The following is a 20,232-nucleotide window of genomic DNA, read 5'->3' as shown; positions in this document are numbered from 1 at the left end:
CCCCAAGGTTAGGTTTCATCGGTAGTGCCTTTGCCAGATGTTATTAGGCCTAAAACTAGAGAAAAGGGTAAAACATTACAACAATAATACAACCAGAACTTGTAAACAACTCTGTAAAATACAATTAAAGATATACAAACAGACGATATATATATACACAATAAAAAAAGAAAGATATATCAAAAAATAATCAAAAAAAGATTTGGTATGAGTTAAATAATACTAATTAAAATGTATATTACTGTACTATTTACTAATTACTAACTGTAATTCAGCCAGATGGCAAGTGTTTATTTCCTTGGCAGAACGTACTCAGAATCGCTGCATGCCAGGGAGTACGGCTCCCTAACGACAAACGCTTTCTATTAAAACTAGTGCCTGCTCATTCTGTTAGAAGCCAGGGTTCGGCGACTGTACAAGTGTACGCACGTAGTCTGAGACTTCATCAGCCAGGCTCGTTGGTCTAGGGGTATGATTCTCGCTTAGGGTGCGAGAGGTCCCGGGTTCAAATCCCGGACGAGCCCTCTCACCTTTAGTATGAGTTCAAGGGTTCTCTGACTCTTTTTGCTGTTGCTGCTTTTCTCTATCAACCACTTCATATCTGGCCATTTTACTGCAAGCCACATAGTACTTGACGTCACGTTCTGCAGCATCAGAGGCTGATGCATCGGCCAAATTGAAGTTTTTGCAGGCCTGTAGATGCCGTAGTGGGATTCAAACCATTTTATATCGCTCCTAATTGAATTACCGTGGCTCTTTTGCAGAAACGCTAAGCACAGGTATACTTGTTGCTCTGTGGAGTTTCTTTGAACAAATTATCATTGACTTTTTGCAGCATTTTGTGCCTCTCTGCTTTCGTACACAAAGCCTTCGTTGTAGGTCTGGTGCAACAGCAAAAAGCGGCCTTTTCCCATTAAGCCACTGGGCCTCTTGCGCAGGTTGCTTTGTGTAATTTCAGCCTGATAGGGCACATGCACGGGCAGGACAGAACAGAGTGACGCACACAAAAACCCAGCACAGCTATCAGAAGTTTGTCTGTTCTATGCTAATTCAGATCTTGCGGTCATCATGGCTACAGGCTTGCTTTGAACAAACCATCCTTGAATTTGTCGAACGGCCACCTTAAATGTAGCCCATTAAAGACGACCCAGGTGGGACTTGAACCCACAATCTCCAGCTCCGGAGGCTGATGCCTTATCCATTAGGCCACTGGGCCTTGTCTGCTAAGCTTTGCCTTTGATCTGTAATATGACTTCAAGTGGTTTCTGCTGCTCAAACAACTACACTTTGGTATCTCGACGCCAGGTCGGGTTCCGTTTGTGGCGCCCCCCCGAAAGATTTGCTTTCGACGAGGCTCGTTGGTCTAGGGGTATGATTCTCGCTTTGGGTGCGAGAGGTCCCGGGTTCAAATCCCGGACGAGCCCAGCAGCTTCGGAACAAGCAGCCAGCTGGCTCCATCCTTTTGCAGCACTGAGCCAAACTCAAAACTGTCGTGGTTTTGAAATCCTTACTGCTGCTTGAGTTCTCATCTGTACTACAACAGAGCCAAGATTCAGCCAGATGACAAGCGGTTATTTCCTTGCACAGAACGTACTCTGAATCGCTGCCTGCCAGGGAGTGCGGCTTCCTAACGACAAACGCTTTCTATTAAAACTAGTGCCCGCCCATTCTGTTAGAGGCCAGCGTTCGGCGACTGTACAAGTGTACGCAAGTAGCCCGATGCCTTTAGCAGCCAGGCTCGTTGGTCTAGGGGTGTGATTCTTGCTTTGGGTGCGAGAGGTCCCGGGTTTAAATCCCGGACGAGCCCAGCAGTCTCAGCGGGAGCAGCCTGTTGGCTCCGTCCTTTGGAGCGCTGAGCCAAACTCAAAACTGCTGTGCTTTTGAAATCCTTAAGGCTGTTTGTCTTCATCGGTACTACAATTTAGCCAATAGTCAGCCAGATGACAAGTGTTTATTTCCTTCACAGAACATACTCACAATCGCTGCCTGCCAGGGAGTACGGCTCCCTAACGACAAACGTTTTGCATTAAAACTAGTGCCTGCCCATTCTGTTAAAGGCCAGCGTTCAGTGACTGTACAAGTGTATGCAAGTAGCCCAAATTTTCATTAATCAGGCTCGTTGGTCTAGGGGTATGATTCTCACTTCGGGTGCGAGAGGTCCCGGGTTCAAATCCCGGACGAGCCCAGCAGTTTCAGAGCGATTCAGCCAGTTGGCTCATTCCTTTGCAGCACTGAGCCGAACTCAAAACTGTTGTGGTCTGCTCAAATCCTTGCTGCTGCTCGTGGTCATCTGTCCTATAACTTAGCCCAGATTTAATTTATTTATTTATTTAGAAAAGGGACAGAGTACATGAATCAACATTCATTAATGTAGGTGTACCCAAATTAGCCCCAAGGTTAGGTTTCATCGGTAGTGCCTTTGCCAGATGTTATTAGGCCTAAAACTAGAGAAAAGGGTAAAACATTACAACAATAATACAACTAGAACTTGTAAACAACTCTGTAAAATACAATTAAAGATATACAAACAGACGATATATATATATACACAATAAAAAAAGAAAGATATATCAAAAAATAATCAAAAAAAGATTTGGTATGAGTTAAATAATACTAATTAAAATGTATATTACTGTACTATTTACTAATTACTAACTGTAATTCAGCCAGATGGCAAGTGTTTATTTCCTTGGCAGAACGTACTCAGAATCGCTGCATGCCAGGGAGTACGGCTCCCTAACGACAAACGCTTTCTATTAAAACTAGTGCCTGCTCATTCTGTTAGAAGCCAGGGTTCGGCGACTGTACAAGTGTACGCACGTAGTCTGAGACTTCATCAGCCAGGCTCGTTGGTCTAGGGGTATGATTCTCGCTTAGGGTGCGAGAGGTCCCGGGTTCAAATCCCGGATGAGCCCTCTCACCTTTAGTATGAGTTCAAGGGTTCTCTGACTCTTTTTGCTGTTGCTGCTTTTCTCTATCAACCACTTCATATCTGGCCATTTTACTGCAAGCCACATAGTACTTGACGTCACGTTCTGCAGCATCAGAGGCTGATGCATCGGCCAAATTGAAGTTTTTGCAGGCCTGTAGATGCCGTAGTGGGATTCAAACCATTTTATATCGCTCCTAATTGAATTACCGTGGCTCTTTTGCAGAAACGCTAAGCACAGGTATACTTGTTGCTCTGTGGAGTTTCTTTGAACAAATTATCATTGACTTTTTGCAGCATTTTGTGCCTCTCTGCTTTCGTACGCAAAGCCTTCGTTGTAGGTCTGGTGCAACAGCAAAAAGCGGCCTTTTCCCATTAAGCCACTGGGCCTCTTGCGCAGGTTGCTTTGTGTAATTTCAGCCTGATAGGGCACATGCACGGGCAGGACAGAACAGAGTGACGCACACAAAAACCCAGCACAGCTATCAGAAGTTTGTCTGTTCTATGCTAATTCAGATCTTGCGGTCATCATGGCTACAGGCTTGCTTTGAACAAACCATCCTTGAATTTGTCGAACGGCCACCTTAAATGTAGCCCATTAAAGACGACCCAGGTGGGACTTGAACCCACAATCTCCAGCTCCGGAGGCTGATGCCTTATCCATTAGGCCACTGGGCCTTGTCTGCTAAGCTTTGCCTTTGATCTGTAATATGACTTCAAGTGGTTTCTGCTGCTCAAACAACTACACTTTGGTATCTCGACGCCAGGTCGGGTTCCGTTTGTGGCGCCCCCCCGAAAGATTTGCTTTCGACGAGGCTCGTTGGTCTAGGGGTATGATTCTCGCTTTGGGTGCGAGAGGTCCCGGGTTCAAATCCCGGACGAGCCCAGCAGCTTCGGAACAAGCAGCCAGCTGGCTCCATCCTTTTGCAGCACTGAGCCAAACTCAAAACTGTCGTGGTTTTGAAATCCTTACTGCTGCTTGAGTTCTCATCTGTACTACAACAGAGCCAAGATTCAGCCAGATGACAAGCGGTTATTTCCTTGCACAGAACGTACTCTGAATCGCTGCCTGCCAGGGAGTGCGGCTTCCTAACGACAAACGCTTTCTATTAAAACTAGTGCCCGCCCATTCTGTTAGAGGCCAGCGTTCGGCGACTGTACAAGTGTACGCAAGTAGCCCGATGCCTTTAGCAGCCAGGCTCGTTGGTCTAGGGGTATGATTCTTGCTTTGGGTGCGAGAGGTCCCGGGTTTAAATCCCGGACGAGCCCAGCAGTCTCAGCGGGAGCAGCCTGTTGGCTCCGTCCTTTGGAGCGCTGAGCCAAACTCAAAACTGCTGTGCTTTTGAAATCCTTAAGGCTGTTTGTCTTCATCGGTACTACAATTTAGCCAATAGTCAGCCAGATGACAAGTGTTTATTTCCTTCACAGAACATACTCACAATCGCTGCCTGCCAGGGAGTACGGCTCCCTAACGACAAACGTTTTGCATTAAAACTAGTGCCTGCCCATTCTGTTAAAGGCCAGCGTTCAGTGACTGTACAAGTGTATGCAAGTAGCCCAAATTTTCATTAATCAGGCTCGTTGGTCTAGGGGTATGATTCTCGCTTCGGGTGCGAGAGGTCCCGGGTTCAAATCCCGGACGAGCCCAGCAGTTTCAGAGCGATTCAGCCAGTTGGCTCATTCCTTTGCAGCACTGAGCCGAACTCAAAACTGTTGTGGTCTGCTCAAATCCTTGCTGCTGCTCGTGGTCATCTGTCCTATAACTTAGCCCAGATTTAATTTATTTATTTATTTAGAAAAGGGACAGAGTACATGAATCAACATTCATTAATGTAGGTGTACCCAAATTAGCCCCAAGGTTAGGTTTCATCGGTAGTGCCTTTGCCAGATGTTATTAGGCCTAAAACTAGAGAAAAGGGTAAAACATTACAACAATAATACAACTAGAACTTGTAAACAACTGGTGCAACAGCAAAAAGCGGCCTTTTCCCATTAAGCCACTGGGCCTCTTGCGCAGGTTGCTTTGTGTAATTTCAGCCTGATAGGGCACATGCACGGGCAGGACAGAACAGAGTGACGCACACAAAAACCCAGCACAGCTATCAGAAGTTTGTCTGTTCTATGCTAATTCAGATCTTGCGGTCATCATGGCTACAGGCTTGCTTTGAACAAACCATCCTTGAATTTGTCGAACGGCCACCTTAAATGTAGCCCATTAAAGACGACCCAGGTGGGACTTGAACCCACAAACTCCAGCTCCGGAGGCTGATGCCTTATCCATTAGGCCACTGGGCCTTGTCTGCTAAGCTTTGCCTTTGATCTGTAATATGACTTCAAGTGGTTTCTGCTGCTCAAACAACTACACTTTGGTATCTCGACGCCAGGTCGGGTTCCGTTTGTGGCGCCCCCCCGAAAGATTTGCTTTCGACGAGGCTCGTTGGTCTAGGGGTATGATTCTCGCTTTGGGTGCGAGAGGTCCCGGGTTCAAATCCCGGACGAGCCCAGCAGCTTCGGAACAAGCAGCCAGCTGGCTCCATCCTTTTGCAGCACTGAGCCAAACTCAAAACTGTCGTGGTTTTGAAATCCTTACTGCTGCTTGAGTTCTCATCTGTACTACAACAGAGCCAAGATTCAGCCAGATGACAAGCGGTTATTTCCTTGCACAGAACGTACTCTGAATCGCTGCCTGCCAGGGAGTGCGGCTTCCTAACGACAAACGCTTTCTATTAAAACTAGTGCCCGCCCATTCTGTTAGAGGCCAGCGTTCGGCGACTGTACAAGTGTACGCAAGTAGCCCGATGCCTTTAGCAGCCAGGCTCGTTGGTCTAGGGGTATGATTCTTGCTTTGGGTGCGAGAGGTCCCGGGTTTAAATCCCGGACGAGCCCAGCAGTCTCAGCGGGAGCAGCCTGTTGGCTCCGTCCTTTGGAGCGCTGAGCCAAACTCAAAACTGCTGTGCTTTTGAAATCCTTAAGGCTGTTTGTCTTCATCGGTACTACAATTTAGCCAATAGTCAGCCAGATGACAAGTGTTTATTTCCTTCACAGAACATACTCACAATCGCTGCCTGCCAGGGAGTACGGCTCCCTAACGACAAACGTTTTGCATTAAAACTAGTGCCTGCCCATTCTGTTAAAGGCCAGCGTTCAGTGACTGTACAAGTGTATGCAAGTAGCCCAAATTTTCATTAATCAGGCTCGTTGGTCTAGGGGTATGATTCTCGCTTCGGGTACGAGAGGTCCCGGGTTCAAATCCCGGACGAGCCCAGCAGTTTCAGAGCGATTCAGCCAGTTGGCTCATTCCTTTGCAGCACTGAGCCGAACTCAAAACTGTTGTGGTCTGCTCAAATCCTTGCTGCTGCTCGTGGTCATCTGTCCTATAACTTAGCCCAGATTTAATTTATTTATTTATTTAGAAAAGGGACAGAGTACATGAATCAACATTCATTAATGTAGGTGTACCCAAATTAGCCCCAAGGTTAGGTTTCATCGGTAGTGCCTTTGCCAGATGTTATTAGGCCTAAAACTAGAGAAAAGGGTAAAACATTACAACAATAATACAACTAGAACTTGTAAACAACTCTGTAAAATACAATTAAAGATATACAAACAGACGATATATATATATACACAATAAAAAAAGAAAGATATATCAAAAAATAATCAAAAAAAGATTTGGTATGAGTTAAATAATACTAATTAAAATGTATATTACTGTACTATTTACTAATTACTAACTGTAATTCAGCCAGATGGCAAGTGTTTATTTCCTTGGCAGAACGTACTCAGAATCGCTGCATGCCAGGGAGTACGGCTCCCTAACGACAAACGCTTTCTATTAAAACTAGTGCCTGCTCATTCTGTTAGAAGCCAGGGTTCGGCGACTGTACAAGTGTACGCACGTAGTCTAAGACTTCATCAGCCAGGCTCGTTGGTCTAGGGGTATGATTCTCGCTTAGGGTGCGAGAGGTCCCGGGTTCAAATCCCGGATGAGCCCTCTCACCTTTAGTATGAGTTCAAGGGTTCTCTGACTCTTTTTGCTGTTGCTGCTTTTCTCTATCAACCACTTCATATCTGGCCATTTTACTGCAAGCCACATAGTACTTGACGTCACGTTCTGCAGCATCAGAGGCTGATGCATCGGCCAAATTGAAGTTTTTGCAGGCCTGTAGATGCCGTAGTGGGATTCAAACCATTTTATATCGCTCCTAATTGAATTACCGTGGCTCTTTTGCAGAAACGCTAAGCACAGGTATACTTGTTGCTCTGTGGAGTTTCTTTGAACAAATTATCATTGACTTTTTGCAGCATTTTGTGCCTCTCTGCTTTCGTACGCAAAGCCTTCGTTGTAGGTCTGGTGCAACAGCAAAAAGCGGCCTTTTCCCATTAAGCCACTGGGCCTCTTGCGCAGGTTGCTTTGTGTAATTTCAGCCTGATAGGGCACATGCACGGGCAGGACAGAACAGAGTGACGCACACAAAAACCCAGCACAGCTATCAGAAGTTTGTCTGTTCTATGCTAATTCAGATCTTGCGGTCATCATGGCTACAGGCTTGCTTTGAACAAACCATCCTTGAATTTGTCGAACGGCCACCTTAAATGTAGCCCATTAATGACGACCCAGGTGGGACTTGAACCCACAATCTCCAGCTCCGGAGGCTGATGCCTTATCCATTAGGCCACTGGGCCTTGTCTGCTAAGCTTTGCCTTTGATCTGTAATATGACTTCAAGTGGTTTCTGCTGCTCAAACAACTACACTTTGGTATCTCGACGCCAGGTCGGGTTCCGTTTGTGGCGCCCCCCCGAAAGATTTGCTTTCGACGAGGCTCGTTGGTCTAGGGGTATGATTCTCGCTTTGGGTGCGAGAGGTCCTGGGTTCAAATCCCGGACGAGCCCAGCAACTTCGGAACAAGCAGCCAGCTGGCTCCATCCTTTTGCAGCACTGAGCCAAACTCAAAACTGTCGTGGTTTTGAAATCCTTACTGCTGCTTGAGTTCTCATCTGTACTACAACAGAGCCAAGATTCAGCCAGATGACAAGCGGTAATTTCCTTGCACAGAACGTACTCTGAATCGCTGCCTGCCAGGGAGTGCGGCTTCCTAACGACAAACGCTTTCTATTAAAACTAGTGCCCGCCCATTCTGTTAGAGGCCAGCGTTCGGCGACTGTACAAGTGTAGGCAAGTAGCCCGATGCCTTTAGCAGCCAGGCTCGTTGGTCTAGGGGTATGATTCTCGCTTTGGGTGCGAGAGGTCCCGGGTTTAAATCCCGGACGAACCCAGCATTCTCAGCAGGAGCAACCTGTTGGCTCCGTCCTTTGGAGCGCTGAGCCAAACTCAAAACTGCTGTGCTTTTGAAATCCTTAAGGCTGTTTGTCTTCATCGGTACTACAATTTAGCCAATAGTCAGCCAGATGACAAGTGTTTATTTCCTTCACAGAACATACTCACAATCGCTGCCTGCCAGGGAGTACGGCTCCCTAACGACAAACGTTTTGCATTAAAACTAGTGCCTGCCCATTCTGTTAAAGGCCAGCGTTCAGTGACTGTACAAGTGTATGCAAGTAGCCCAAATTTTCATTAATCAGGCTCGTTGGTCTAGGGGTATGATTCTCGCTTCGGGTGCGAGAGGTCCCGGGTTCAAATCCCGGACGAGCCCAGCAGTTTCAGAGCGATTCAGCCAGTTGGCTCATTCCTTTGCAGCACTGAGCCGAACTCAAAACTGTTGTGGTCTGCTCAAATCCTTGCTGCTGCTCGTGGTCATCTGTCCTATAACTTAGCCCAGATTTTATTTATTTATTTATTTAGAAAAGGGACAGAGTACATGAATCAACATTCATTAATGTAGGTGTACCCAAATTAGCCCCAAGGTTAGGTTTCATCGGTAGTGCCTTTGCCAGATGTTATTAGGCCTAAAACTAGAGAAAAGGGTAAAACATTACAACAATAATACAACCAGAACTTGTAAACAACTCTGTAAAATACAATTAAAGATATACAAACAGACGATATATATATACACAATAAAAAAAGAAAGATATATAAAAAAATAATCAAAAAAAGATTTGGTATGAGTTAAATAATACTAATTAAAATGTATATTACTGTACTATTTACTAATTACTAACTGTAATTCAGCCAGATGGCAAGTGTTTATTTCCTTGGCAGAACGTACTCAGAATCGCTGCATGCCAGGGAGTACGGCGCACACAAAAACCCAGCACAGCTATCAGAAGTTTGTCTGTTCTATGCTAATTCAGATCTTGCGGTCACAGGCTTGCTTTGAACAAACCATCCTTGAATTTGTCGAACGGCCACCTTAAATGTAGCCCATTAAAGACGACCCAGGTGGGACTTGAACCCACAATCTCCAGCTCCGGAGGCTGATGCCTTATCCATTAGGCCACTGGGCCTTGTCTGCTAAGCTTTGCCTTTGATCTGTAATATGACTTCAAGTGGTTTCTGCTGCTCAAACAACTACACTTTGGTATCTCGACGCCAGGTCGGGTTCCGTTTGTGGCGCCCCCCCGAAAGATTTGCTTTCGACGAGGCTCGTTGGTCTAGGGGTATGATTCTCGCTTTGGGTGCGAGAGGTCCCGGGTTCAAATCCCGGACGAGCCCAGCAGCTTCGGAACAAGCAGCCAGTTGGCTCCATCCTTTTGCAGCACTGAGCCAAACTCAAAACTGTCGTGGTTTTGAAATCCTTACTGCTGCTTGAGTTCTCATCTGTACTACAACAGAGCCAAGATTCAGCCAGATGACAAGCGGTTATTTCCTTGCACAGAACGTACTCTGAATCGCTGCCTGCCAGGGAGTGCGGCTTCCTAACGACAAACGCTTTCTATTAAAACTAGTGCCCGCCCATTCTGTTAGAGGCCAGCGTTCGGCGACTGTACAAGTGTACGCAAGTAGCCCGATGCGTTTAGCAGCCAGGCTCGTTGGTCTAGGGGTATGATTCTCGCTTTGGGTGCGAGAGGTCCCGGGTTTAAATCCCGGACGAGCCCAGCAGTCTCAGCAGGAGCAGCCTGTTGGCTCCGTCCTTTGGAGCCTAGCCAAACTCAAAACTGCTGTGCTTTTGAAATCCTTAAGGCTGTTTGTCTTCATCGGTACTACAATTTAGCCAAAAGTCAGCCAGATGACAAGTGTTTATTTCCTTCACAGAACATACTCACAATCACTGCCTGCCAGGGAGTACGGCTCCCTAACGACAAACGTTTTGCATTAAAACTAGTGCCTGCCCATTCTGTTAAAGGCCAGCGTTCAGTGACTGTACAAGTGTATGCAAGTAGCCCAAATCATAATTAATCAGGCTCGTTGGTCTAGGGGTATGATTCTCGCTTCGGGTGCGAGAGGTCCTGGGTTCAAATCCCGGACGAGCCCAGCAGTTTCAGAGCGATTCAGCCAGTTGGCTCATTCCTTTGCAGCACTGAGCCGAACTCAAAACTGTTGTGGTCTGCTCAAATCCTTGCTGCTGCTCGTGTTCATCTGTCCTATAACTTAGCCCAGATTTGATTTATTTATTTATTTAGAAAAGGGACAGAGTACATGAATCAACATTCATTAATGTAGGTGTACCCAAATTAGCCCCAAGGTTAGGTTTCATCGGTAGTGCCTTTGCCAGATGTTATTAGGCCTAAAACTAGAGAAAAGGGTAAAACATTACAACAATAATACAACCAGAACTTGTAAACAACTCTGTAAAATACAATTAAAGATATACAAACAGACGATATATATATACACAATAAAAAAAGAAAGATATATCAAAAAATAATCAAAAAAAGATTTGGTATGAGGTAAATAATACTAATTAAAATGTATATTACTGTACTATTTACTAATTACTAACTGTAATTAAGCCAGATGGCAAGTGTTTATTTCCTTGGCAGAACGTACTCAGAATCGCTGCATGCCAGGGAGTACGGCTCCCTAACGACAAACGCTTTCTATTAAAACTAGTGCCTGCTCATTCTGTTAGAAGCCAGGGTTCGGCGACTGTACAAGTGTACGCACGTAGTCTGAGAGTTCACCCGCCAGGCTCGTTGGTCTAGGGGTATGATTCTCGCTTAGGGTGCGAGAGGTCCCGGGTTCAAATCCCGGACGAGCCCTCTCACCTTTAGTATGAGTTCAAGGGTTCTCTGACTCTTTTTGCTGTTGCTGCTTTTCTCTATCAACCACTTCATATCTGGCCATTTTACTGCAAGCCACATAGTACTTGACGTCACGTTCTGCAGCATCAGAGGCTGATGCATCGGCCAAATTGAAGTTTTTGCAGGCCAGTAGATGCCGTAGTGGGATTCAAACCATTTTATATCGCTCCTAATTGAATTACCGTGGCTCTTTTGCAGAAACGCTAAGCACAGGTATACTTGTTGCTCTGTGGAGTTTCTTTGAACAAATTATCATTGACTTTTTGCAGCATTTTGTGCCTCTCTGCTTTCGTACGCAAAGCCTTCGTTGTAGGTCTGGTGCAACAGCAAAAAGCGGCCTTTTCCCATTAAGCCACTGGGCCTCTTGCGCAGGTTGCTTTGTGTAATTTCAGCCTGATAGGGCACATGCACGGGCAGGACAGAACAGAGTGACGCACACAAAAACCCAGCACAGCTATCAGAAGTTTGTCTGTTCTATGCTAATTCAGATCTTGCGGTCATCATGGCTACAGGCTTGCTTTGAACAAACCATCCTTGAATTTGTCGACCGGCCACCTTAAATGTAGCCCATTAATGACGACCCAGGTGGGACTTGAACCCACAATCTCCAGCTCCGGAGGCTGATGCCTTATCCATTAGGCCACTGGGCCTTGTCTGCTAAGCTTTGCCTTTGATCTGTAATATGACTTCAAGTGGTTTCTGCTGCTCAAACAACTACACTTTGGTATCTCGACGCCAGGTCGGGTTCCGTTTGTGGCGCCCCCCCGAAAGATTTGCTTTCGACGAGGCTCGTTGGTCTAGGGGTATGATTCTCGCTTTGGGTGCGAGAGGTCCCGGGTTCAAATCCCGGACGAGCCCAGCAACTTCGGAACAAGCAGCCAGCTGGCTCCATCCTTTTGCAGCACTGAGCCAAACTCAAAACTGTCGTGGTTTTGAAATCCTTACTGCTGCTTGAGTTCTCATCTGTACTACAACAGAGCCAAGATTCAGCCAGATGACAAGCGGTAATTTCCTTGCACAGAACGTACTCTGAATCGCTGCCTGCCAGGGAGTGCGGCTTCCTAACGACAAACGCTTTCTATTAAAACTAGTGCCCGCCCATTCTGATAGAGGCCAGCGTTCGGCGACTGTACAAGTGTACGCAAGTAGCCCGATGCCTTTAGCAGCCAGGCTCGTTGGTCTAGGGGTATGATTCTCGCTTTGGGTGCGAGAGGTCCCGGGTTTAAATCCCGGACGAGCCCAGCAGTCTCAGCAGGAGCAACCTGTTGGCTCCGTCCTTTGGAGCGCTGAGCCAAACTCAAAACTGCTGTGCTTTTGAAATCCTTAAGGCTGTTTGTCTTCATCGGTACTACAATTTAGCCAATAGTCAGCCAGATGACAAGTGTTTATTTCCTTCACAGAACATACTCACAATCGCTGCCTGCCAGGGAGTACGGCTCCCTAACGACAAACGTTTTGCATTAAAACTAGTGCCTGCCCATTCTGTTAAAGGCCAGCGTTCAGTGACTGTACAAGTGTATGCAAGTAGCCCAAATTTTCATTAATCAGGCTCGTTGGTCTAGGGGTATGATTCTCGCTTCGGGTGCGAGAGGTCCCGGGTTCAAATCCCGGACGAGCCCAGCAGTTTCAGAGCGATTCAGCCAGTTGGCTCATTCCTTTGCAGCACTGAGCCGAACTCAAAACTGTTGTGGTCTGCTCAAATCCTTGCTGCTGCTCGTGGTCATCTGTCCTATAACTTAGCCCAGATTTGATTTATTTATTTATTTAGAAAAGGGACAGAGTACATGAATCAACATTCATTAATGTAGGTGTACCCAAATTAGCCCCAAGGTTAGGTTTCATCGGTAGTGCCTTTGCCAGATGTTATTAGGCCTAAAACTAGAGAAAAGGGTAAAACATTACAACAATAATACAACCAGAACTTGTAAACAACTCTGTAAAATACAATTAAAGATATACAAACAGACGATATATATATACACAATAAAAAAAGAAAGATATATAAAAAAATAATCAAAAAAAGATTTGGTATGAGTTAAATAATACTAATTAAAATGTATATTACTGTACTATTTACTAATTACTAACTGTAATTCAGCCAGATGGCAAGTGTTTATTTCCTTGGCAGAACGTACTCAGAATCGCTGCATGCCAGGGAGTACGGCGCACACAAAAACCCAGCACAGCTATCAGAAGTTTGTCTGTTCTATGCTAATTCAGATCTTGCGGTCACAGGCTTGCTTTGAACAAACCATCCTTGAATTTGTCGAACGGCCACCTTAAATGTAGCCCATTAAAGACGACCCAGGTGGGACTTGAACCCACAATCTCCAGCTCCGGAGGCTGATGCCTTATCCATTAGGCCACTGGGCCTTGTCTGCTAAGCTTTGCCTTTGATCTGTAATATGACTTCAAGTGGTTTCTGCTGCTCAAACAACTACACTTTGGTATCTCGACGCCAGGTCGGGTTCCGTTTGTGGCGCCCCCCCGAAAGATTTGCTTTCGACGAGGCTCGTTGGTCTAGGGGTATGATTCTCGCTTTGGGTGCGAGAGGTCCCGGGTTCAAATCCCGGACGAGCCCAGCAGCTTCGGAACAAGCAGCCAGTTGGCTCCATCCTTTTGCAGCACTGAGCCAAACTCAAAACTGTCGTGGTTTTGAAATCCTTACTGCTGCTTGAGTTCTCATCTGTACTACAACAGAGCCAAGATTCAGCCAGATGACAAGCGGTTATTTCCTTGCACAGAACGTACTCTGAATCGCTGCCTGCCAGGGAGTGCGGCTTCCTAACGACAAACGCTTTCTATTAAAACTAGTGCCCGCCCATTCTGTTAGAGGCCAGCGTTCGGCGACTGTACAAGTGTACGCAAGTAGCCCGATGCGTTTAGCAGCCAGGCTCGTTGGTCTAGGGGTATGATTCTCGCTTTGGGTGCGAGAGGTCCCGGGTTTAAATCCCGGACGAGCCCAGCAGTCTCAGCAGGAGCAGCCTGTTGGCTCCGTCCTTTGGAGCGCTGATATATCAAAGATATATCAAAAAATAATCAAAAAAAGATTTGGTATGAGTTAAATAATACTAATTAAAATGTATATTATTGTACTATTTACTAATTACTAACTGTAATTAGTAAAGCCACTGGGCCTCTTGCGCAGGGTGCTTTGTGTAATTTCAGCCTGATAGGGCACATGCACGGGCAGGACAGAACAGAGTGACGCACACAAAAACCCAGCACAGCTATCAGAAGTTTGTCTGTTCTATGCTAATTCAGATCTTGCAGTCACAGGCTTGCTTTGAACAAACCATCCTTGAATTTGTCGAACGGCCACCTTAAATGTAGCCCATTAAAGACGACCCAGGTGGGACTTGAACCCACAATCTCCAGCTCCGGAGGCTGATGCCTTATCCATTAGGCCACTGGGCCTTGTCTGCTAAGCTTTGCCTTTGATCTGTAATATGACTTCAAGTGGTTTCTGCTGCTCAAACAACTACACTTTGGTATCTCGACGCCAGGTCGGGTTCCGTTTGTGGCGCCCCCCCAGAAAGATTTGCTTTTCGACGAGGCTCGTTGGTCTAGGGGTATGATTCTCGCTTTGGGTGCGAGAGGCCCCGGGTTCAAATCCCGGACGAGCCCAGCAGCTTCGGAACAAGCAGCCAGTTGGCTCCATCCTTTTGCAGCACTGAGCCAAACTCAAAACTGTCGTGGTTTTGAAATCCTTACTGCTGCTTGAGTTCTCATCTGTACTACAACAGAGCCAAGATTCAGCCAGATGACAAGCGGTTATTTCCTTGCACAGAACGTACTCTGAATCGCTGCCTGCCAGGGAGTGCGGCTTCCTAACGACAAACGCTTTCTATTAAAACTAGTGCCCGCCCATTCTGTTAGAGGCCAGCGTTCGGCGACTGTACAAGTGTACGCAAGTAGCCCGATGCCTTTAGCAGCCAGGCTCGTTGGTCTAGGGGTATGATTCTCGCTTTGGGTGCGAGAGGTCCCGGGTTTAAATCCCGGACGAGCCCAGCAGTCTCAGCAGGAGCAGCCTGTTGGCTCCGTCCTTTGGAGCGCTGAGCCAAACTCAAAACTGCTGTGCTTTTGAAATCCTTAAGGCTGTTTGTCTTCATCGGTACTACAATTTAGCCAAAAGTCAGCCAGATGACAAGTGTTTATTTCCTTCACAGAACATACTCACAATCACTGCCTGCCAGGGAGTACGGCTCCCTAACGACAAACGTTTTGCATTAAAACTAGTGCCTGCCCATTCTGTTAAAGGCCAGCGTTCAGTGACTGTACAAGTGTATGCAAGTAGCCCAAATCATAATTAATCAGGCTCGTTGGTCTAGGGGTATGATTCTCGCTTCGGGTGCGAGAGGTCCTGGGTTCAAATCCCGGACGAGCCCAGCAGTTTCAGAGCGATTCAGCCAGTTGGCTCATTCCTTTGCAGCACTGAGCCGAACTCAAAACTGTTGTGGTCTGCTCAAATCCTTGCTGCTGCTCGTGTTCATCTGTCCTATAACTTAGCCCAGATTTGATTTATTTATTTATTTAGAAAAGGGACAGAGTACATGAATCAACATTCATTAATGTAGGTGTACCCAAATTAGCCCCAAGGTTAGGTTTCATCGGTAGTGCCTTTGCCAGATGTTATTAGGCCTAAAACTAGAGAAAAGGGTAAAACATTACAACAATAATACAACCAGAACTTGTAAACAACTCTGTAAAATACAATTAAAGATATACAAACAGACGATATATATATACACAATAAAAAAAGAAAGATATATCAAAAAATAATCAAAAAAAGATTTGGTATGAGTTAAATAATACTAATTAAAATGTATATTACTGTACTATTTACTAATTACTAACTGTAATTAAGCCAGATGGCAAGTGTTTATTTCCTTGGCAGAACGTACTCAGAATCGCTGCATGCCAGGGAGTACGGCTCCCTAACGACAAACGCTTTCTATTAAAACTAGTGCCTGCTCATTCTGTTAGAAGCCAGGGTTCGGCGACTGTACAAGTGTACGCACGTAGTCTGAGAGTTCACCCGCCAGGCTCGTTGGTCTAGGGGTATGATTCTCGCTTAGGGTGCGAGAGGTCCAGGGTTCAAATCCCGGACGAGGCCTCTCACCTTTAGTATGAGTTCAAGGGTTCTCTGACTCTTTTTGCTGTTGCTGCTTTTCTCTATCAACCACTTCATATCTGGCCATTTTACTGCAAGCCACATAGTACTTGACGTCACGTTCTGCAGCATCAGAGGCTGATGCATCGGCCAAATTGAAGTTTTTGCAGGCCAGTAGATGCCGTAGTGGGATTCAAACCATTTTATATCGCTCCTAATTGAATTACCGTGGCTCTTTTGCAGAAACGCTAAGCACAGGTATACTTGTTGCTCTGTGGAGTTTCTTTGAACAAATTATCATTGACTTTTTGCAGCATTTTGTGCCTCTCTGCTTTCGTACGCAAAGCCTTCGTTGTAGGTCTGGTGCAACAGCAAAAAGTGGCCTTTTCCCATTAAGCCACAGGGCCTCTTGCGCAGGTTGCTTTGTGTAATTTCAGCCTGATAGGGCACATTTTCATTAATCAGGCTCGTTGGTCTAGGGGTATGATTCTCGCTTCGGGTGCGAGAGGTCCCGGGTTCAAATCCCGGACGAGCCCAGCAGTTTCAGAGCGATTCAGCCAGTTGGCTCATTCCTTTGCAGCACTGAGCCGAACTCAAAACTGTTGTGGTCTGCTCAAATCCTTGCTGCTGCTCGTGTTCATCTGTCCTATAACTTAGCCCAGATTTGATTTATTTATTTATTTAGAAAAGGGACAGAGTACATGAATCAACATTCATTAATGTAGGTGTACCCAAATTAGCCCCAAGGTTAGGTTTCATCGGTAGTGCCTTTGCCAGATGTTATTAGGCCTAAAACTAGAGAAAAGGGTAAAACATTACAACAATAATACAACCAGAACTTGTAAACAACTCTGTAAAATACAATTAAAGATATACAAACAGACGATATATATATACACAATAAAAAAAGAAAGATATATAAAAAAATAATCAAAAAAAGATTTGGTATGAGTTAAATAATACTAATTAAAATGTATATTACTGCACTATTTACTAATTACTAACTGTAATTCAGCCAGATAGCAAGTGTTTATTTCCTTGGCAGAACGTACTCAGAATCGCTGCATGCCAGGGAGTACGGCTCCCTAACGACAAACGCTTTCTATTAAAACTAGTGCCTGCTCATTCTGTTAGAAGCCAGGGTTCGGCGACTGTACAAGTGTACGCACGTAGTCTGAGACTTCACCCGCCAGGCTCGTTGGTCTAGGGGTATGATTCTCGCTTAGGGTGCGAGAGGTCCCGGGTTCAAATCCCGGACGAGCCCTCTCACCTTTAGTATGAGTTCAAGGGTTCTCTGACTCTTTTTGCTGTTGCTGCTTTTCTCTATCAACCACTTCATATCTGGCCATTTTACTGCAAGCCACATAGTACTTGACGTCACGTTCTGCAGCATCAGAGGCTGATGCATCGGCCAAATTGAAGTTTTTGCAGGCCTGTAGATGCCGTAGTGGGATTCAAACCATTTTATATCGCTCCTAATTGAATTACCGTGGCTCTTTTGCAGAAACGCTAAGCACAGGTATACTTGTTGCTCTGTGGAGTTTCTTTGAACAAATTATCATTGACTTTTTGCAGCATTTTGTGCCTCTCTGCTTTCGTACGCAAAGCCTTCGTTGTAGGTCTGGTGCAACAGCAAAAAGCGGCCTTTTCCCATTAAGCCACTGGGCCTCTTGCACAGGTTGCTTTGTGTAATTTCAGCCTGATAGGGCACATGCACGGGCAGGACAGAACAGAGTGACGCACACAAAAACCCAGCACAGCTATCAGAAGTTTGTCTGTTCTATGCTAATTCAGATCTTGCGGTCATCATGGCTACAGGCTTGCTTTGAACAAACCATCCTTGAATTTGTCGAACGGCCACCTTAAATGTAGCCCATTAATGACGACCCAGGTGGGACTTGAACCCACAATCTCCAGCTCCGGAGGCTGATGCCTTATCCATTAGGCCACTGGGCCTTGTCTGCTAAGCTTTGCCTTTGATCTGTAATATGACTTCAAGTGGTTTCTGCTGCTCAAACAACTACACTTTGGTATCTCGACGCCAGGTCGGGTTCCGTTTGTGGCGCCCCCCCGAAAGATTTGCTTTCGACGAGGCTCGTTGGTCTAGGGGTATGATTCTCGCTTTGGGTGCGAGAGGTCCCGGGTTCAAATCCCGGACGAGCCCAGCAACTTCGGAACAAGCAGCCAGCTGGCTCCATCCTTTTGCAGCACTGAGCCAAACTCAAAACTGTCGTGGTTTTGAAATCCTTACTGCTGCTTGAGTTCTCATCTGTACTACAACAGAGCCAAGATTCAGCCAGATGACAAGCGGTAATTTCCTTGCACAGAACGTACTCTGAATCGCTGCCTGCCAGGGAGTGCGGCTTCCTAACGACAAACGCTTTCTATTAAAACTAGTGCCCGCCCATTCTGTTAGAGGCCAGCGTTCGGCGACTGTACAAGTGTACGCAAGTAGCCCGATACCTTTAGCAGCCAGGCTCGTTGGTCTAGGGGTATGATTCTCGCTTTGGGTGCGAGAGGTCCCGGGTTTAAATCCTGGACGAGCCCAGCAGTCTCAGCAGGAGCAGCCTGTTGGCTCCGTCCTTTGGAGCGCTGAGCCAAACTCAAAACTGCTGTGCTTTTGAAATCCTTAAGGCTGTTTGTCTTCATCGGTACTACAATTTAGCCAAAAGTCAGCCAGATGACAAGTGTTTATTTCCTTCACAGAACATACTCACAATCGCTGCCTGCCAGGGAGTACGGCTCCCTAACGACAAACGTTTTGCATTAAAACTAGTGCCTGCCCATTCTGTTAAAGGCCAGCGTTCAGTGACTGTACAAGTGTAAGCAAGTAGCCCAAATTTTCATTAATCAGGCTCGTTGGTCTAGGGGTATGATTCTCGCTTCGGGTGCGAGAGGTCCCGGGTTCAAATCCCGGACGAGCCCAGCAGTTTCAGAGCGATTCAGCCAGTTGGCTCATTCCTTTGCAGCACTGAGCCGAACTCAAAACTGTTGTGGTCTGCTCAAATCCTTGCTGCTGCTCGTGGTCATCTGTCCTATAACTTAGCCCAGATTTGATTTATTTATTTATTTAGAAAAGGGACAGAGTACATGAATCAACATTCATTAATGTAGGTGTACCCAAATTAGCCCCAAGGTTAGGTTTCATCGGTAGTGCCTTTGCCAGATGTTATTAGGCCTAAAACTAGAGAAAAGGGTAAAACATTACAACAATAATACAACCAGAACTTGTAAACAACTCTGTAAAATACAATTAAAGATATACAAACAGACGATATATATATACACAATAAAAAAAGAAAGATATATAAAAAAATAATCAAAAAAAGATTTGGTATGAGTTAAATAATACTAATTAAAATGTATATCATTGTACTATTTACTAATTACTAACTGTAATTAGTAAAGCCACTGGGCCTCTTGCGCAGGGTGCTTTGTGTAATTTCAGCCTGATAGGGCACATGCACGGGCAGGACAGAACAGAGTGACGCACACAAAAACCCAGCACAGCTATCAGAAGTTTGTCTGTTCTATGCTAATTCAGATCTTGCGGTCACAGGCTTGCTTTGAACAAACCATCCTTGAATTTGTCGAACGGCCACCTTAAATGTAGCCCATTAAAGACGACCCAGGTGGGACTTGAACCCACAATCTCCAGCTCCGGAGGCTGATGCCTTATCCATTAGGCCACTGGGCCTTGTCTGCTAAGCTTTGCCTTTGATCTGTAATATGACTTCAAGTGGTTTCTGCTGCTCAAACAACTACACTTTGGTATCTCGACGCCAGGTCGGGTTCCGTTTGTGGCGCCCCCCCGAAAGATTTGCTTTCGACGAGGCTCGTTGGTCTAGGGGTATGATTCTCGCTTTGGGTGCGAGAGGTCCCGGGTTCAAATCCCGGACGAGCCCAGCAGCTTCGGAACAAGCAGCCAGTTGGCTCCATCCTTTTGCAGCACTGAGCCAAACTCAAAACTGTCGTGGTTTTGAAATCCTTACTGCTGCTTGAGTTCTCATCTGTACTACAACAGAGCCAAGATTCAGCCAGATG

At 45.9% G+C, this 20,232-nt stretch overlaps 42 non-coding genes across 42 annotated transcripts; 32 read left to right on the top strand and 10 right to left on the bottom strand.

Moving 5' to 3' along the window:
- Positions 1-452: 452 nt before the first annotated feature.
- Positions 453-524, top strand: trnap-agg (transfer RNA proline (anticodon AGG)). The gene has a single exon. It is a non-coding gene; the product is annotated as a tRNA-Pro (tRNA).
- Positions 525-1,143: 619 nt separating this feature from the next.
- Positions 1,144-1,216, bottom strand: trnar-ccg (transfer RNA arginine (anticodon CCG)). Its single transcript has one exon. It is a non-coding gene; the product is annotated as a tRNA-Arg (tRNA).
- Positions 1,217-1,352: 136 nt separating this feature from the next.
- trnap-ugg (transfer RNA proline (anticodon UGG)) lies at positions 1,353-1,424 on the top strand. Its single transcript has one exon. It is a non-coding gene; the product is annotated as a tRNA-Pro (tRNA).
- Positions 1,425-2,113: 689 nt separating this feature from the next.
- Positions 2,114-2,185, top strand: trnap-cgg (transfer RNA proline (anticodon CGG)). The gene has a single exon. It is a non-coding gene; the product is annotated as a tRNA-Pro (tRNA).
- A 658-nt stretch (positions 2,186-2,843) lies between these two features.
- trnap-agg (transfer RNA proline (anticodon AGG)) lies at positions 2,844-2,915 on the top strand. Its single transcript has one exon. It is a non-coding gene; the product is annotated as a tRNA-Pro (tRNA).
- Positions 2,916-3,534: 619 nt separating this feature from the next.
- On the bottom strand, positions 3,535-3,607 carry trnar-ccg (transfer RNA arginine (anticodon CCG)). Its single transcript has one exon. It is a non-coding gene; the product is annotated as a tRNA-Arg (tRNA).
- Positions 3,608-3,743: 136 nt separating this feature from the next.
- On the top strand, positions 3,744-3,815 carry trnap-ugg (transfer RNA proline (anticodon UGG)). The gene has a single exon. It is a non-coding gene; the product is annotated as a tRNA-Pro (tRNA).
- A 311-nt stretch (positions 3,816-4,126) lies between these two features.
- trnap-ugg (transfer RNA proline (anticodon UGG)) lies at positions 4,127-4,198 on the top strand. Its single transcript has one exon. It is a non-coding gene; the product is annotated as a tRNA-Pro (tRNA).
- Positions 4,199-4,504: 306 nt separating this feature from the next.
- Positions 4,505-4,576, top strand: trnap-cgg (transfer RNA proline (anticodon CGG)). Its single transcript has one exon. It is a non-coding gene; the product is annotated as a tRNA-Pro (tRNA).
- Positions 4,577-5,151: 575 nt separating this feature from the next.
- On the bottom strand, positions 5,152-5,224 carry trnar-ccg (transfer RNA arginine (anticodon CCG)). Its single transcript has one exon. It is a non-coding gene; the product is annotated as a tRNA-Arg (tRNA).
- Positions 5,225-5,360: 136 nt separating this feature from the next.
- Positions 5,361-5,432, top strand: trnap-ugg (transfer RNA proline (anticodon UGG)). The gene has a single exon. It is a non-coding gene; the product is annotated as a tRNA-Pro (tRNA).
- A 311-nt stretch (positions 5,433-5,743) lies between these two features.
- trnap-ugg (transfer RNA proline (anticodon UGG)) lies at positions 5,744-5,815 on the top strand. Its single transcript has one exon. It is a non-coding gene; the product is annotated as a tRNA-Pro (tRNA).
- Positions 5,816-6,121: 306 nt separating this feature from the next.
- On the top strand, positions 6,122-6,193 carry trnap-cgg (transfer RNA proline (anticodon CGG)). Its single transcript has one exon. It is a non-coding gene; the product is annotated as a tRNA-Pro (tRNA).
- Positions 6,194-6,851: 658 nt separating this feature from the next.
- Positions 6,852-6,923, top strand: trnap-agg (transfer RNA proline (anticodon AGG)). Its single transcript has one exon. It is a non-coding gene; the product is annotated as a tRNA-Pro (tRNA).
- Positions 6,924-7,542: 619 nt separating this feature from the next.
- Positions 7,543-7,615, bottom strand: trnar-ccg (transfer RNA arginine (anticodon CCG)). Its single transcript has one exon. It is a non-coding gene; the product is annotated as a tRNA-Arg (tRNA).
- A 136-nt stretch (positions 7,616-7,751) lies between these two features.
- trnap-ugg (transfer RNA proline (anticodon UGG)) lies at positions 7,752-7,823 on the top strand. Its single transcript has one exon. It is a non-coding gene; the product is annotated as a tRNA-Pro (tRNA).
- A 311-nt stretch (positions 7,824-8,134) lies between these two features.
- On the top strand, positions 8,135-8,206 carry trnap-ugg (transfer RNA proline (anticodon UGG)). Its single transcript has one exon. It is a non-coding gene; the product is annotated as a tRNA-Pro (tRNA).
- Positions 8,207-8,512: 306 nt separating this feature from the next.
- Positions 8,513-8,584, top strand: trnap-cgg (transfer RNA proline (anticodon CGG)). Its single transcript has one exon. It is a non-coding gene; the product is annotated as a tRNA-Pro (tRNA).
- Positions 8,585-9,265: 681 nt separating this feature from the next.
- On the bottom strand, positions 9,266-9,338 carry trnar-ccg (transfer RNA arginine (anticodon CCG)). The gene has a single exon. It is a non-coding gene; the product is annotated as a tRNA-Arg (tRNA).
- A 136-nt stretch (positions 9,339-9,474) lies between these two features.
- On the top strand, positions 9,475-9,546 carry trnap-ugg (transfer RNA proline (anticodon UGG)). Its single transcript has one exon. It is a non-coding gene; the product is annotated as a tRNA-Pro (tRNA).
- Positions 9,547-9,857: 311 nt separating this feature from the next.
- On the top strand, positions 9,858-9,929 carry trnap-ugg (transfer RNA proline (anticodon UGG)). Its single transcript has one exon. It is a non-coding gene; the product is annotated as a tRNA-Pro (tRNA).
- A 304-nt stretch (positions 9,930-10,233) lies between these two features.
- trnap-cgg (transfer RNA proline (anticodon CGG)) lies at positions 10,234-10,305 on the top strand. Its single transcript has one exon. It is a non-coding gene; the product is annotated as a tRNA-Pro (tRNA).
- Positions 10,306-10,961: 656 nt separating this feature from the next.
- trnap-agg (transfer RNA proline (anticodon AGG)) lies at positions 10,962-11,033 on the top strand. The gene has a single exon. It is a non-coding gene; the product is annotated as a tRNA-Pro (tRNA).
- Positions 11,034-11,652: 619 nt separating this feature from the next.
- Positions 11,653-11,725, bottom strand: trnar-ccg (transfer RNA arginine (anticodon CCG)). The gene has a single exon. It is a non-coding gene; the product is annotated as a tRNA-Arg (tRNA).
- Positions 11,726-11,861: 136 nt separating this feature from the next.
- On the top strand, positions 11,862-11,933 carry trnap-ugg (transfer RNA proline (anticodon UGG)). The gene has a single exon. It is a non-coding gene; the product is annotated as a tRNA-Pro (tRNA).
- A 311-nt stretch (positions 11,934-12,244) lies between these two features.
- Positions 12,245-12,316, top strand: trnap-ugg (transfer RNA proline (anticodon UGG)). Its single transcript has one exon. It is a non-coding gene; the product is annotated as a tRNA-Pro (tRNA).
- Positions 12,317-12,622: 306 nt separating this feature from the next.
- Positions 12,623-12,694, top strand: trnap-cgg (transfer RNA proline (anticodon CGG)). The gene has a single exon. It is a non-coding gene; the product is annotated as a tRNA-Pro (tRNA).
- Positions 12,695-13,375: 681 nt separating this feature from the next.
- On the bottom strand, positions 13,376-13,448 carry trnar-ccg (transfer RNA arginine (anticodon CCG)). Its single transcript has one exon. It is a non-coding gene; the product is annotated as a tRNA-Arg (tRNA).
- A 136-nt stretch (positions 13,449-13,584) lies between these two features.
- On the top strand, positions 13,585-13,656 carry trnap-ugg (transfer RNA proline (anticodon UGG)). Its single transcript has one exon. It is a non-coding gene; the product is annotated as a tRNA-Pro (tRNA).
- A 311-nt stretch (positions 13,657-13,967) lies between these two features.
- Positions 13,968-14,039, top strand: trnap-ugg (transfer RNA proline (anticodon UGG)). Its single transcript has one exon. It is a non-coding gene; the product is annotated as a tRNA-Pro (tRNA).
- A 380-nt stretch (positions 14,040-14,419) lies between these two features.
- Positions 14,420-14,492, bottom strand: trnar-ccg (transfer RNA arginine (anticodon CCG)). The gene has a single exon. It is a non-coding gene; the product is annotated as a tRNA-Arg (tRNA).
- A 138-nt stretch (positions 14,493-14,630) lies between these two features.
- Positions 14,631-14,702, top strand: trnap-ugg (transfer RNA proline (anticodon UGG)). Its single transcript has one exon. It is a non-coding gene; the product is annotated as a tRNA-Pro (tRNA).
- Positions 14,703-15,013: 311 nt separating this feature from the next.
- trnap-ugg (transfer RNA proline (anticodon UGG)) lies at positions 15,014-15,085 on the top strand. Its single transcript has one exon. It is a non-coding gene; the product is annotated as a tRNA-Pro (tRNA).
- A 306-nt stretch (positions 15,086-15,391) lies between these two features.
- On the top strand, positions 15,392-15,463 carry trnap-cgg (transfer RNA proline (anticodon CGG)). The gene has a single exon. It is a non-coding gene; the product is annotated as a tRNA-Pro (tRNA).
- A 1,189-nt stretch (positions 15,464-16,652) lies between these two features.
- trnap-cgg (transfer RNA proline (anticodon CGG)) lies at positions 16,653-16,724 on the top strand. The gene has a single exon. It is a non-coding gene; the product is annotated as a tRNA-Pro (tRNA).
- A 656-nt stretch (positions 16,725-17,380) lies between these two features.
- trnap-agg (transfer RNA proline (anticodon AGG)) lies at positions 17,381-17,452 on the top strand. Its single transcript has one exon. It is a non-coding gene; the product is annotated as a tRNA-Pro (tRNA).
- Positions 17,453-18,071: 619 nt separating this feature from the next.
- On the bottom strand, positions 18,072-18,144 carry trnar-ccg (transfer RNA arginine (anticodon CCG)). Its single transcript has one exon. It is a non-coding gene; the product is annotated as a tRNA-Arg (tRNA).
- Positions 18,145-18,280: 136 nt separating this feature from the next.
- trnap-ugg (transfer RNA proline (anticodon UGG)) lies at positions 18,281-18,352 on the top strand. The gene has a single exon. It is a non-coding gene; the product is annotated as a tRNA-Pro (tRNA).
- A 311-nt stretch (positions 18,353-18,663) lies between these two features.
- Positions 18,664-18,735, top strand: trnap-ugg (transfer RNA proline (anticodon UGG)). The gene has a single exon. It is a non-coding gene; the product is annotated as a tRNA-Pro (tRNA).
- Positions 18,736-19,041: 306 nt separating this feature from the next.
- On the top strand, positions 19,042-19,113 carry trnap-cgg (transfer RNA proline (anticodon CGG)). Its single transcript has one exon. It is a non-coding gene; the product is annotated as a tRNA-Pro (tRNA).
- A 699-nt stretch (positions 19,114-19,812) lies between these two features.
- Positions 19,813-19,885, bottom strand: trnar-ccg (transfer RNA arginine (anticodon CCG)). Its single transcript has one exon. It is a non-coding gene; the product is annotated as a tRNA-Arg (tRNA).
- Positions 19,886-20,021: 136 nt separating this feature from the next.
- On the top strand, positions 20,022-20,093 carry trnap-ugg (transfer RNA proline (anticodon UGG)). The gene has a single exon. It is a non-coding gene; the product is annotated as a tRNA-Pro (tRNA).
- The last annotated feature ends 139 nt before the right edge of the window (positions 20,094-20,232 follow it).

This window comes from Rhinichthys klamathensis, unplaced genomic scaffold, assembly GCF_029890125.1.
Source record: "Rhinichthys klamathensis goyatoka isolate OS25496 unplaced genomic scaffold, OSU_Roscu_1.1 h1tg000223l_1, whole genome shotgun sequence".
Taxonomy (NCBI): domain Eukaryota; kingdom Metazoa; phylum Chordata; class Actinopteri; order Cypriniformes; family Leuciscidae; genus Rhinichthys; species Rhinichthys klamathensis.
The sequence above is the reverse complement of the archived record's forward strand: the minus strand, read 5'-3'. Positions and strand labels throughout refer to the sequence as shown.